Source organism: Pogona vitticeps, chromosome 1 (assembly GCF_051106095.1).
Source record: "Pogona vitticeps strain Pit_001003342236 chromosome 1, PviZW2.1, whole genome shotgun sequence".
NCBI classification, from domain to species: domain Eukaryota; kingdom Metazoa; phylum Chordata; class Lepidosauria; order Squamata; family Agamidae; genus Pogona; species Pogona vitticeps.
The window spans coordinates 334,416,891-334,431,476 of record NC_135783.1 but is presented as its reverse complement, the minus strand read 5'-3'; the positions used below and the strand labels follow the sequence as shown (position 1 = coordinate 334,431,476).

General features: G+C 42.4%; 1 protein-coding gene across 2 annotated transcripts in view; it reads right to left on the bottom strand.

The window, feature by feature from the left end:
- Window positions 1–14,586, bottom strand: part of LOC110081349 (B2 bradykinin receptor) — a 39,761-nt gene that overhangs the window by 5,110 nt on the left and 20,065 nt on the right. Inside the window, exon 2 of one of the 2 annotated variants that reach the window (XM_020797964.3) lies at window positions 1,183–1,241. The exons of the other annotated variant lie outside the window; for it this stretch is intronic. The gene's annotated coding sequence lies outside the window, so the exon portion shown is untranslated. The remainder of the gene's footprint in view (window positions 1–1,182; window positions 1,242–14,586) is intronic. 2 annotated transcript variants of the gene reach the window in all.

Sequence of the window (14,586 nt, the reverse complement as noted above, 5' to 3'; positions counted from 1 at the left end):
ATGGAATTAAGTCAAATCAAGAAGGAACAGCACCTATTCAGGGGGAAAGGTCCCTTTCACAGCAACCCAGTTTAATTGCCGTCAAGCTGCCTGAGGAAAGGTTGAAAGAAATGGACATGTTTAGCCTTAGGAAAAGAAGGCTGAGGGATGATATGATAGCACTTTTCAAATATTTGAAAGGCTGCCATACAGAGGACAGCAAGACCTGTTATCTATCATCCCAGAGGACAATGGGCTCAAGTTAAAGGAAGCCAGATTTCGGTTGAATATCAGGAAAAACTTCCTAACTGTTAGAGCAGTACGACAGTGGAACCAGTTACGTTGGGAGTTGGTGAGTGCTCCAACACTGGAGGCATTCAAGAAGAACTTAGATAATCACCTGGCAGATTGTTGTATTCCTGCACTGAGCAGGGGGTTGAGACTTTATGGCCTTGTAGGCCCCTTCCAACTTCACTTTTCTATGATTCTAATTAGAGACGGGGGTATTTGTATTCGTATATGAATACAAATATCCCTGCACAGGTGGCATTAATGTTGACTAACTAACTGATCTGCCATGGACGTGGACAGCGCAATTCTACCAATGGCTCTGCAGCGTGCGATCTGCTCGCCACTCCTTGCAGGAGGCGGGAGGACAATCCTCGCTGCAAGGTCAAAGAGTGGTGAGCGGATTGTGTGCTGCGGAGCCATTGGTAGAATCGCGCCATCTGTGTCTGCAGTGGATTGGTGAGTGGACCAACCGGCCCCATGGGGCTGGACCCTTGTTAACGCCACCTGTGCAGGGATATTCGTATACGAATATGAATACCCCCATCTCTAGTTCTAAGGGATGGGACCTCTTAATTATCTAGCATGTGGCAATAGCTTCTTATGCTGATCATTAAAGTCTGATCAACTGCTTTTCCCTTGTATTGGGTCATGGACTCTCCTGGAGATGACTCTTGATTAAGTCTCGTGCTACTTCACACCTTAGATAAAGGTTGGTATAACCTGTTGAAGCCAAGGTATTTATGCAATCAACATTCTTACTGTCTTTCACTTGTGTCTGCAATGCTACTGTGACCTTGCTAATCCATTTCCTATGTCTCCCCTGTATATACCTGAAGTTTTGCTTCACTCTAATGTGCCTGAGGAAGTGGATATGTACATTTTGGAATACAACAAATGGGTAAGAGGCAATACCTTTATCTGAAAATCATTCAACGCAAGCCTTCATGAATAAATTCACTTCCTCAGGCACACTGCAGAAAAAGTATAAACAATTATAAATAAAGTGTAAATAAATGTCCTCCAAATTGTCTCCATGTTAGTCTGTGCTGGCATCTCACACACAAGAAGACAAAAATGTTCAGCCATCAGAAAGACTAACTGCTATATTTTAATGTGAGCTTTCACATATAAGGGTCCGAAGAATTGGATCTTTTTAAGGAGAATGGCAGGATATAAATATTTTGAATAAAATAAATAATAAAAATTGTAATGGCAAAAGTATGAAAGGCATATTTCTTAGGTGAGTTCAGAGCTGTTTTTATCCAGTTTCTGTGTGTCTGTCTCGAAATGCTTCACTCTATTGCCATATGGTTGGATTTTTCCACTGAGCCTTAATGATAGGGATTAGTCTTTATTTCAAATACAACAGCCTTTAGGAGCCATAACATCCATCCATCCATCCATCCATCCATCCATCCATCCATCCATCCATCCATCCATCCATCCATCCATCCATCCATCCATCCAGAAAATTAACACAAACATCTCAACCAGGCTGGCTAAAATAAGAAAGCACGGTGTCAGCTAACAATGAAATAATGGATCTTCTTCTCAAATTAATGGAGCTGAGGAGAATTGAACTGGTGTAGGAAAATGATGATTTCAGGGTTTTGAATTTTTTGCTCCTACCAACTTCCTTCATTAATTTCCTTTCAGCTTCTCTGCCTGGAGACTGGCAGAAGATAGACCAGTGCTTATACCCACTGTTCTACCTTTGATGTACTCTGCCATCAGTGACACACACACTAGCAGGTGGTAACAGACAAACAGGAAGACAGATATAGACAGGTGTATGTGTGGCTCCTAATACATGCATTGTTCAACCATATAATGGCCAGAATCCAGCTGAAGACTCTCACTGGCGTTAAGCTCATCAGGTTAGATTTCCACAGAAAATTGCCACTAGCTAAGATGCTGGAGTTCAAATTTTTCACCATGCGCCCATGTGTGCAACCAGTGCGTGTGACAGGAAATTTAAAGGCATGGATACAAAAGGCCTTGGTGTGATCCAGGCGACTGGGCTTTCTTGTCTTGTAAACACTTATCCTTGAACACACACTGGTTGCTCTGGACCAGCCTTTTCCCATGGCCACAGTCTCGTTTTGCCCCCAACATGTGAGGACCTTCATTTCTGAAGAGAGATGGCAGCAGCAGTAACAAGAGCAGCGCCAGCCACTGAACAGGCTGTCAAGTGGCTGTTGTCCCACAGCAGTTTTCAATTTGCTGCTATGCAACAGTCTCGCCTGCATGGAAGGTTTCTGAAGCCATTACCAGCACTTTAGACCTCAATTGTGAAGACGTCTGTGACCGCCCTTCCATTGAGAGCAACATCGGTACTTCAGTCAATGAGGCAGAAGAGACCGGGACTTGAAAAGCACGTGGGCTTGGAAAACAAACTCAGGAGAATAGATCCAAAGCAAGGTGAGGATTACTATGGTGTTCTTGATCAATGATTTCTCATCCATGTATGACATGCTTTGTCTGAGGAAATGTTCACCCATTAAATACATAGCACCAAAACTCCTTTTCCCGCCTCTGCCCTCCATAGTGGACCATGTTGCATGATATTTTGGGGTGGCATTTGTCTTCTCTTTTAAGATCTCATTATTCACACACCGTTTTCTTTCCATGTCCATGTATTTAGCTCTATTGTTGATTTTTTAAAAAAATACTATCTTTTCACCTACCAAGTGCTGATGTCTCATGGATATAAATGCAAGAATGGATCATACCTTTTCCATTCTTGCATTTGAGTAATCTTGGGGATCACCATTGCCTATTCCTTGTTCATAATGGATATAAGCTTCTCCACCCCGCCCCCCTTATGTGTTTTTGGAAGTCCAATGGTATGCTTTAATTCTTCTCAATAAATTACTTCTTGCTTAAAAATCAAGAAATACACAGGGCCATCCTTGTTGTTTGAGTCTCATTTCTCCCAAGTAATCAGTTTACTCAAGCATATAAACAGTGAAAGCTGGTTGTCACGACATCCCTTTTCTTGATGGAGAACGTAAACCACAGGAGAAATTTATGACACCCTTAAACATCCCAGTTGTTATAAGCAGATCTGAAGCATCACAGGAGGTTGCTGAGTTAGGTTTCAACATGATTTTTTATGGCGGAGTTCACCACAGTTCAGATAAATTCAGGTGTGAATTGTTTAACGCAACTGCAAAAGACAAACTGGATTGTAAGGGTCTATCAAAAATACAGCTGGTTAGATAACTCTCTGGGATCTCAGACTATAATAATTCAGACACACAACGATGTGAACATTTAAAATTCCAGCTGTCCAGAATTTAGAGCCCGGATGAGTTACAGTTTGGACTAGCAATGGGCATGAGCTGCTGGTTTGGTGGTTCATGCCAGTTCGTTTATCAGCCAAACTAGTGTTTGGCGCTTCAAAGTCCCACCTTCCCCGGTGGGCACCCCTTGGAGGCAGTGGCCTGGCTTCCCTGCCCCGCCTCCTCTGGGCACTGCCCCCCCAGTGGCTGCTTGCTAGAGGAGGTGGGGCTTTGAAGCACCAAACACCTGTTTGGTCAATATATAAACCGTCATGAACTGCTGAACCGGCACATAATGAAACAAAGTTGTACACAAGCCAACATCCAGAACAAGAACTCTTTAATCAGCAGCAATGTCCTGCTGCCCATTGCACCAGCAGAGTTATCAAACCGGACATAGGCCATACGAATATAGGAAGCTATACTGAATGCCAACATTGGTTCATTTAGCCCAATACTATCAACTCTGACTGGCAGTGGCTTTCTAGCATTTCAAGTATGATTCATTCCTTGCCTTACCTGGAGATATATCTGTGAAGATTCTTAGTCATCCAGGTGAGGTTATCTGGAACTTAAGTCATGGCAACTGGACTTCTTTCTTGTTAGGTTAAAACGTTTCACTACTCATCCACTACTGGAGAAGCTACTTGAATGAATAGTGAAACATTTCAACCTAACAAGAAAGATGTCCAGCTGCCATGACTCAACTTCCAGCTTACATGAATTTGGGAAAGATTAAATTGGCCTGGTAAGGAGATGGCACAATTTTTTTCCCCTAAGGCACTAAATTTACACAGTGAACTTAAATGATCTTATAATTCAATGTTGGCTTTAGAGTAACCCAGCGCTATTAATCCCAGAAACAATAATTCTTTAGACAGGTGCCTTTTCCGTTCAGTTTGAAAAGTATCCAATAATGTTAATGGTGCAAGTCACACTGATAAAATGCTCAAGCCGCTGCTGAGCCGAACTTGTGGCTCGCCTTTGCTTCTCTCCCCGGATAGCGTGAGACTTCTGGTATCACAAGATTAGCATAGGAGGAGATGGGGGAATGTTAAGTTATTTAAGACCCATTCCTCCCTCTCCTCTTCCTCTTTTGGCACCCACCCGCCTACCCTTTATTCTACGGTGAGTTTATCTGGTCGCCTATGGGGCCAGATAGGATTTTTTGATCCATATCCTGATTGGCATTTGGCCTTGCAGCTATATCCACTCATGGAAAAGGCTTCAGGAGTTAACCTAGAGACAAAATCCGGAGCTGGAGTCCCGAAGGCAGTTCGTGTCATTCTGCCAACTCCTGTGACGTTGCTGGATCCAGTTGTATTGGCTCTTGCCTTTCCACTGGAACATTTCAGCAACGTGGAGAGGGGGGATCTGCTGCTTGGGTAACAGCCTATCTTCCATATTTACCCAGGCTTCATGCTCTGGAGAGAACACTCCTCGATTCAGAGCATGTTACCATAGTCTCTCGAGACTGAAGGATGCCTATGATTTGGATGCGGGGATTTTTCGCCTATCCCACACTGGAACCGGAGCATTGACATGTTAAAGGTGGAAAATTGGTTCACACTGGCGGGTAGAGCAGATATAACAGGTTTTGTTGGTGAGTCCCATTGCAAACTCAGGTAAGCTATAGCCCATCTGACCTCCCAGCGCTGCGGATCGTGCAATTACAGTGTTTGGGGGGGAAAGATGCACTGGGGCCATGCCCGAACCAACAGTCAACAAAGAGAAGCTGGCTTGAGGCCCCTGGGTGGTCAAATTTAAGACTGTGAGAACTTGGTGCCGGGGACTTGCCCATTTGTTGCTTAATGGGTCCTTTGGGACCTCTGTGCTTAAACCTGATTCCATATTATGGCAGGACCCCCTTTGCCAAAGGATGGCAACACTGATTATGTTTAATAAAATGTGGCCTGTGATTAACCCCTAATTCTTGTCTCACGTCTTCATTCCGGGGTTGGGAGGGCAAAGATAAATTTTAGCTACTAATCTATCATGTATACCTTGGCACAAGCTTCGATAGGGATTACACCAGCCTCGAGGCACAAAATCACATTAGAGACACTGTGGTAAAGCAAATTTATCTCTCAAGAAGTTAGTTTGAATAATTTCAAACAGTTGAAAGTTATCATGAGTACACAATTGGAATCCATACAACATTTGTGTGATAATTTTAGCCATGAATACTTGAATCACAGAAGGGTTATATTGTCCGCCTTTTGAATAAAAACATCTCACCAGTGCTGCAAGAATCCTATGAGAATTTACTGCAGCATTCTTTATATACAAAGCCAGAATCCAGATGCAAGAAAAACTATTTGTAAGTATTTACAGTATAGCTTGAAACCTGTTTTATGGGGTTCCCATTAATTGTCCATTTATGCTCAGTTCTCTCCGTGGGGTGGAAGACAGAAGGGTGATTTCTCTCTCTTTCTTTTCCCTTTAAAGGGAAGACAGGCTAAATGAGGTCACTTGAGGTATGATGCGGTTTCCTAGCCCCAAACCACCCAATTCTTTCCTGTGGATCCCAGGACCACGTCAAATGGCATACCATAGTCAAAGCAACCCTGTTCAGCTCAATCTAGCCTGGTCTAGCCCACCCTCAGTATTCTCTGCAGATAGAGAATTCCCACTGTTGGAAATAGGCTGGCAGATGTGTAAAAGGCTATCTTTGAAAAGAGCCCAGCAAACTGGCTGGCTCTGATTACAAGCAAAAGTACTCTGCACTGCAATGTATTGATTCAGATCCTATCTGGAGAGGAAAATAACTCAAGGTGGACAGCTGCAAATGTGTTTTATATGTTAGTGCAGGAAGCCATCCTCTCTCTATTTATGGCAACAAAACAATGGAAAAGGAAATGAAGACTTTGCCTTATTTCCATGGAGGAAACTTAACACCAACCAAATAATGACAAAAAAAAGCTTTTACACACAAAATACTACCAAAAGGACAGATCTGGGCCACATCCCAGCATCTTTAGAAAGACCATCTCTCACTCAACATCTGTGCACAGGTAACCTGGTTCTCTGAAACAAATGTACCCTATAACTTATGAATACTATTAAGCTGCTTTATTTCAATCTAGCATAAACAGATTTTTAAAGATCTGCTTGGTCCTTAAAGATCTTTAATATCTTTAAATATCTTTAAGATATTTAAAGAGCCTTGTGGCGCAGTGGTTAAACTGCTGTACTGCAGCCAAAACTGTGCTCACAACCTGGGGTTCAATCCCAAGTAACCGGCTCAAGGTTGATTCAGCCTTCTATCCTTCTGAGGTTGGTAAAATGAGTACCCAGCTCGCTGGACGGGCAATGTGTCACCTGCATAAATAATGTAAACCACTTGGAGAGTGCTTAAAATGCTATATAAACAGCATGCTTTGCTTTTATGATTCCACGAAAAAGGCAAGGAAAAAAAAAAGAACAAGGCACTTCGGACAGAATCCTATGGACCTTAGCCTTTTTCCCCCAATGAAAAAAACATTCCTTGTTCTTATGATTGCATGAACATGTCAGAAACTCCAGGAGCTGAAGTTGCTAAAATCTCAAAAGCCAAAGGAACATCCAGAAATATTTTTCTAAAGGGTTCTAGTAGGAGGTGACTTTCAAGCTAAAAGAAACAGGATAAATTTTACAAAGCAATTGGAGAAAAAAAAATTACATTTGTTTGGGTTAGGCTGGTGAAGAATCCTGATTTTCTATAGACTTCAACACTGAGGATCTTAATGCATAGCACTAGAGAGAGAGAGAATTGCAGTATTTAGATAATAAACCACAACTCACAATGCTTTCATTATAAGAAAGCTCTACATGGCACATGGCTAATATTGGGGATGGGGTGGGAAGTACCCAGATCAAAGGACATAATAGGACCACTCTATTATTATTTCTTCAGACCTCAGCTGGAGTACTGTGTCCAGTTCAGGGGAATGCATTTAAAGCCAGAGATAAACAAGGTGGAACCAGAAAAAAGGTGGCCAAGGTAATAAAACCAACCTCTCTGAGTAACAGTTGAGAAAGTTGGGTATGTTTAGCCTGGAGAAGAAGAATGATAAGTGTATGACTATTATTTTCAAATATTTGAAGGACCATCATATGGAAAACAAAGCAGGTTTGTTTTGTTTGGCTCCGAAGAGCAGGACCCAAACAAATTACTGGAAAGGAGAATCCAATTACTGGAAAGGAGAATCCAATTACAAGAATAATGGTGTGTACTAAATATAAGAAAAGAATTTCCTGCCTCTAGATGTTGTTGGATAAGGAGATGGACTACCTTTGAGGATACTGGACTCTCCTTCACTGAAAATGTTGTAGATGTCGGGTAATCATTTCTTACGGATGCTTTAATTGTGGATCTTCTGCTTTGGAAGGACCCGTGACTCCTGGGGGGTCTAATCCATTCTTCTATTTTATGAACCCTAGGATCAGAGGGTGTGTATGTGGATGGTGTCATTTGGCTCCATCAGGATCAGCATCCAGAACACAGTAGTGTGTTCTTTCACTAAAATATTTTTCCCAGTCATACAAAAGGTCAAGGTCTGATGAGATGTGGCTGGTTTTTTGTGAAATCCTTTTTTCCAACTATGCTCTTCCTTCACAAAAACAAGTATTTCCACACATTTAACATTTGCCTTTCTGGTGTGTTTGTGCTTACATATACACAGACATACATTTAAAGGGCAAATTGTTCCCCTTCAAGCCACACTTGGGCCACAGATGGGCCGACGTGCCTGACTTTCCACACCCCATCTACAGTATTCTTTGCTGTTACAATTGGTGGACAACACCTTATTAATTACTCTCATTGTACCTCATAAGTAAGCTTCCACATAATGATAAGCACTGTTATGCTTGGTTTATCTACCGTACCCAAGAAGATATGATTCTCTCAATGGCATCAGGATGGACCTGATGATAACCCACCAGGAACTGATAAAATACAATCCACAAATTACTGTAAGCAGCCAAGAATCACTACATTCAAGGACAGTTTTTTTAAAATATATAAACCATACACGCACACACCAGAATAGCTTCGAAATGGCCATTATGAAGTCCAAGAAAAGAGGATTTTTTTTTCAGCCTGCAAGCAGAATTCCAATTTGGGAAGCACACTGAGAGATGCGCTCCAGGAATGGGTAGGGCTAAGGTCGTACACCCGAAGCAAAGTATATGTCTTCTACTTACAAATGTGAACATTTTCCCACCTAGCATACATACAACTCAGTCTTATGCCTGTTTGCTCATGAGTAAGCCACAGGGTTATGGATATACAGGTTGCAGACCAGATTATCATGCAATGCCTTCCCGAGCTTCTCATATCTGTCAGCTCAAATCACTGATGACCCAGTCACTGATGAAAATATAGAAAGCTTGAGGCAAGATGGGGATTCCATAGGCTGAATCTGGCCTGCAGCCTGGATGATCCCCCCACCCATCTCTGACCTAAATAAAAAATAATGTCGATGTAGCAATGTCTCTGATCTGAAGACCGTGAACTTCTGAATGTCAACATTTTCTGACTCTAAAAACCTTTGTAAAAAGGCACTTGTAACTCTACAACTGTAACTCCTGATTCTTCTTCTTCTTGTTATTCTCCACCTTCTGGTGCAGTGGTAAATTTTGAAGTAGAGACACCCATCAATCTAGTCATTTCCTCCAAGGACAGTCAAAAACTGAAGGTCTGTTGACCCATGTCAACAGAACCAGTTCTAAACTTCTCATTTCTGTCTGGGTTTTTTTGGGGGGGGGGGTAAAACTAAGATAAGACACAGATTCTGCATCTAGAGACAGTGCATCCCTAAGAGTAGAGGTAGGCAAAACACAACCCAGGAAGTGTGTAGGATCACACAGGGGCCCTGATCTGTCCCCTTCTCATCCCTTGTAGCCCCCTCTAATCTCTATATCATCATTTAAAAAAAAAATTGCCACCCAAGGCCCCTTGTTTCCTCTAGGAGTTTTGGGAAACTTTTTTTTCTAGTGCCCCCCCCGCGAAATTTTCCATATTTTGCTGTAACTTTTTTTAATGGCTGCTAGAAGATGAGAAGGAACTTCTTCATGAACAAAAACAAAGGGGGGGAAACAAGAAAAGGAGAGAGAGAGAGAGAGAGAGAGAGAGAGAGAAACTTATAAATAAAAATATTTTGGGATGGGCGAGTAGAGCATTGGAACAGATGTAGCCTTCCAAGGTCTAGGAGTGGGTGTATCCAGCTTTCAGACATCTGGAAGTTGCTCATATTTACTTAAGAGGCAGAGATTGTCTGTTTAACTTTCAGATAAGGTTGCAATGTAGCAATGAAAGATTTGCATCATCTGAAGAAAGTGTAGGGGGAGGAAGAAATACATATTTGCTTTAAGGTGTTTATCTGATCCCAAGAGATCAGAATTGATCTTCTGAGTACATCTTGAAATACTCTGCATTACAGCAGAAGAACACATTGTCTTGATTCCAGGTGGCCCCTGATTTTTCCACCAAACAAAGAGCTCACCCTACGTGCCCCTCAGCTGCCACGAGTTGATTTCATCAATAATACCTATTATTAATAATCAAGGTCCAGGCTGTATGTCATTTTAAAAGAAACAAATAGAAATTGTTTATTGTTACAGATATAAATACTTCAAGCAATGTTGTTAACTCTTAAACAAACATTCTCCTTTATCCCTCTCAACCACCACTCTCCCGCCCAAATCTCTCTCAATCTCTTCAACTACCTAACTCAAAACCGTATCTAAACTCCTCCTCCTCCTGGTCTCTTATATCTTGTGATTCTGCCCCACCAGCCCTCTCATTGGTCTGTGAAAATAGTGTATGAATGAATATTCATGACCACAGACTATTTCTCAGCAAGTTCATTCATCCCTGTTTGCTAGAGAGGATTATAGCTAAATGCATAGATAATGGAGAAACCTGAGTGTATGGACGTGTGTAGAGAGACAACATAATCATCCCTGTTAACGATAACAACAACAAGAACTCCCTGTGTTTTAATTTTGTGAGTTCTGGGTTGAATACAACACCCTTTTCAACTCTATAATTTGTTCCACAGTTTACTGATAATAGCGTTGCTGACTTAATATCTTTCCCCTGCAATTTATGGGTAGCTACATCTTGACTTTACCATTGCCTGCTACTATTTGAGACTGTTCTATGCCAGGATGGGAAACTTCAGTGGGCCCAAGGGCCACTTTATCAATTGACCAACAGTTGGGATAATGGAAGTTGTAATATATCTGGAGGACCACTGGTTCTGCCCGATGTGCTCAGTAACATTCACAACAGCAATCACTGCAGATGCCTAGTTTGCTGTACAAATTCAACACCCATAGTACATCTGAATCTTTAATTAACTGAATCTGTGAGCCCTGCCAGTCTGACCTAGATTAACTGTTGGCCCCTCCTCCATTCCCAGATCCATGGAGTCAACACCAGGTTTTGCAAACACAACAAGGTTTATTAAGAAGTGGGTTGGAGTAACAAACAACAATACAGATAACCAGCCTTCCTCGGGGCTAGTTGTCTTTACTAGCCTCTATTCAGTCTTGTTCTATTTGACACCGCTGCATCAGCATTGGGGGAATCTGAGTCCACAATTTGCTTCATAGGTGGTTGCCATGTTCCACTAAAACTTGAGACCCACAGAAGCAGGCAACGTGGGCCAGGGATGTAGCTTGCTTGCTTGCTTGCCTGCCTGCTTATCTATCTATCTATCTATCTATCTATCTATCTATCTATCTGTCTGTCTGTCTGTCTGTCTGTCTGTCTGTCTGTCTGTCTGTCTGTCTGTCTGTCTGTCTGTCTGTCTGTCTGTCTGTCTGTCTGTCTGTCTGTCTGTCTGTCTGTCTCCTTGAAAAGGATCTAAGGCAGCTTACAACAGTGAAAGACAATATTTAATTTTTTTTAAAAAATAGTCTACAATGGTGGTTAACATCATTAAAAGACAATATGTAAAGCTAAGAACAAATAGGAAAGAGGCATCTTATGTCATTAAAAGGCAATATTAAAGCTAAGAACGATAAGTATACAATTTTTAAAAACCACCAATCCCCCTCTGAAAAATGGAAAACACAGAAATGGAAAACATAAGTAGTAATAAAAATCCCGTCAAAGCAGTAATGCATAACAATCTATCTAAATAAAAAAAAAATCACACACAAGGGAAGGCTTGCCTGAAGAGAAATTTCTTTGCCTGCTTGTGGAAGGACAACAAAGATGGGGCCAGTCTGGCCTCCAGTGGGAGGGAGTTTCAAAGTCTGGGAGCAGTGACAGAGAAGCCCTCTCCTGTGTTCCCATCAGATGCACCCCTGAAGGTGGCAGGACAGAGAGGAAGGCCTCTCCTGATGATCTTAACACCCGAGTCATCTCATAATGGGAGATGTGGTCTTTGAGACAGCTTGGACCCAGACGTCCAGCAAAAGGAGGACATGTCCTCCTTTTTAGCCTAATGTCCTCCATCTGGCAGCCAAAGCTAAAAACCTTTAAAATGTCTGGCTTTTGTAATATTTTATGTTATAATTTTGGATGGAAGGGGGAGAGGTGGAAGGTGGGAAGCAGTCTCTGATGGAGTCACAATCTCAGACACCACTTTGGGCTGTAAATCAGCCACACCCGTGTTGAGCCCTTGCTTCTGGAGCTACCAACATGAATTTGACCCAGCTCCAGGAGGCACTGGAAGACAGGAGGGCCTGGCGTGCTCTGGTCCATGGGGTCACGAAGAGTCGGACACGATTTAATGACTAAACAACAACAACAAATGCCTCCTTTTGGTCCCCATGTATCTGTCAACCCTATTTATAGCCCTAAATATCTGGGGCCTGCTGCCAGGTGAGTTATGACCTCCGGGTTTGGTTGCACCAGGCATTCTTTCTGGTGCTGCCATCTCCAGTGCCACAGCTGTGTTGGGGTCAGCTCTCCCTGGCTGCTTCCTGCGGCAGCTCAAGGGCACTGTCTCTGCCATCTCTCACCCCAGTAATGGAAGACAGGGGTACTGGAAGCTCACCTCCTCCCCTTTAGGCATTCTCCATTCAAACAATTCTCCAGTCCTTTCCTACCTAGTCCCTCTCCAAGAGGGACTCTGTTTATTCTTCCCCCTCCTCTGCCCTGGAGTGCCTTTCCTAAGAGCAGGATTCCCGCCTAATTTCTAGATCCCTCCATCTCTTCCTCCACATTCTTCAACACCTCTTTTATATCTGTCACCCAACCAGCTCCTTATATATTGTAGAATCTAGATCAGTTTTGCTATTCCCTATCTCATAAATAAGCCATGTGCTTCCTTTTCCTGAAGCTTTGCCAGAGCATATGGAAGCCCCATATATCAACACAACATTCCTGAAAGCTGTTGTGTGTGGTCGGGGTGGGAAGCAAAGGTCAGTACACAACTGTGTGCTGGGAGAGGGCCAGCCCAACAAAGTGCTACATTTCTTGGCACCGGCTTACTTTGTTGTCTAGCTGTCTTTCTCCCTTTTCTTGCTCATGCTCACCAGATTGTCAGCCTGCCTGTGAATTCTATGACCTTGATTGCTGTGAAGGAAATGCAAGTAAAAATGGATCAAAATGGCCTTAAGTGCATGCTAAGACTTCAATGCAGAGGAAGGTGAATGAAACCTTTTCCCATGCTTTTCTCCATCCCAGAAAAGAAGGGGCTCTCTCATCCTATTTGCACCATCTCTCCAAAGGAAAATGCCAAATTGTAAAGAAGAGGTGATTTGTGCTGAGAAAATAACTGTTGCTTACACAGGTACCATGTCTGAAGATCTTTCGTCACCAATGTATCCAATAAGGATGAGAGTTTTGGATTTTCTGGACAACAAATACCATAATATAATAGGTCCTGGAAATGGTGAAAGAATGAACAAAGAGGCTGGAGGAGGAAAATAAAAGGTGGGTCCATGAAACAGAAATTTTATCTCCATGATTTCAAAAGATTTTTATGTGGGATCTTCCCCAGGCCATCGTCAGGTGCTAAGTCCCATCTGTGTTTATGGACTACACCACAGAAATAACAGGGAGTGATATGGGGAGGATCCCACATAAAAATCATGTGGATCCGTGCCTCAGATCCATGGTTGGGCACCACTGCAAAATTATGTGGTGAATATATCTATTTGATTTCTACAGTATATCGCAGATTATCTCTGCAATTTTGCTGATGTCCCACAGTGTATAGGATGATTGTTATGGTTTGCTACCACTTTTTGCTTTAGTTTACAATTCTTCATAAGTGTGGGAGGATTTTTTTGTCTAATGGTTTTAATTTATGTCATTATTAGGGTTGGGCCTGGCCACTAGATACGTGCACACGCACACACACACACACTCTATTCTGGGAGCTCAACCTTTCTTATACACACCTAACAAATACCTAAATGTGAGTCACCTGGGAGAAAGGCCTACATTAAAAGGTTTTGAGGCTCAGCTAAGTCTAGCTCCATGCAAGCTTTCTGTCCCTTTCTTTCTAAGAAGGAAGCTTGGGCAGAGTGAGGCCTAGCTAAATAACAAAGCCTTCTAATCTAGGCCTTTCTCCCAAGCTGACAGAGTATTACCAGGATGCACCAGGTGGCGCTAACCAAACAAACATCCCTGAGAGATGAAGACGCCAAGCAATAAAGCAGTGTTGATAGCAGAATAGTTGTATTATTTACAGGATATATACATACATGTACAGCTTAGTCCTTGTTTCCAGTCCCGAAGTCATACACAGCAGTTTCACAGAGTTCAATGCATAAATCAGAGTCAAAGTCTTTGTAAATTAGTTCAGCAGTCAAATACCATATGTTCAGTCCAGTAGCCAGAGTTCTTTTTCCAACATACAGCATGAAGACACAGCTTCTTCCAGGATACTCCAGCACAGCAACACAACAACACCAACCCATACCACCACAGAGTGTGTGTGCTAGGTCTGCTAGCTTTATCCCAGGATTAGCCAATCCAGGGATTGCTGTCTCAGCTGTTACAATTTACTCAGCTGTATAAATTCTTGCCTTGCTTCTTTCTACAGTACTGATTCTGATAAATACTTATTGCTATGTACAAAAC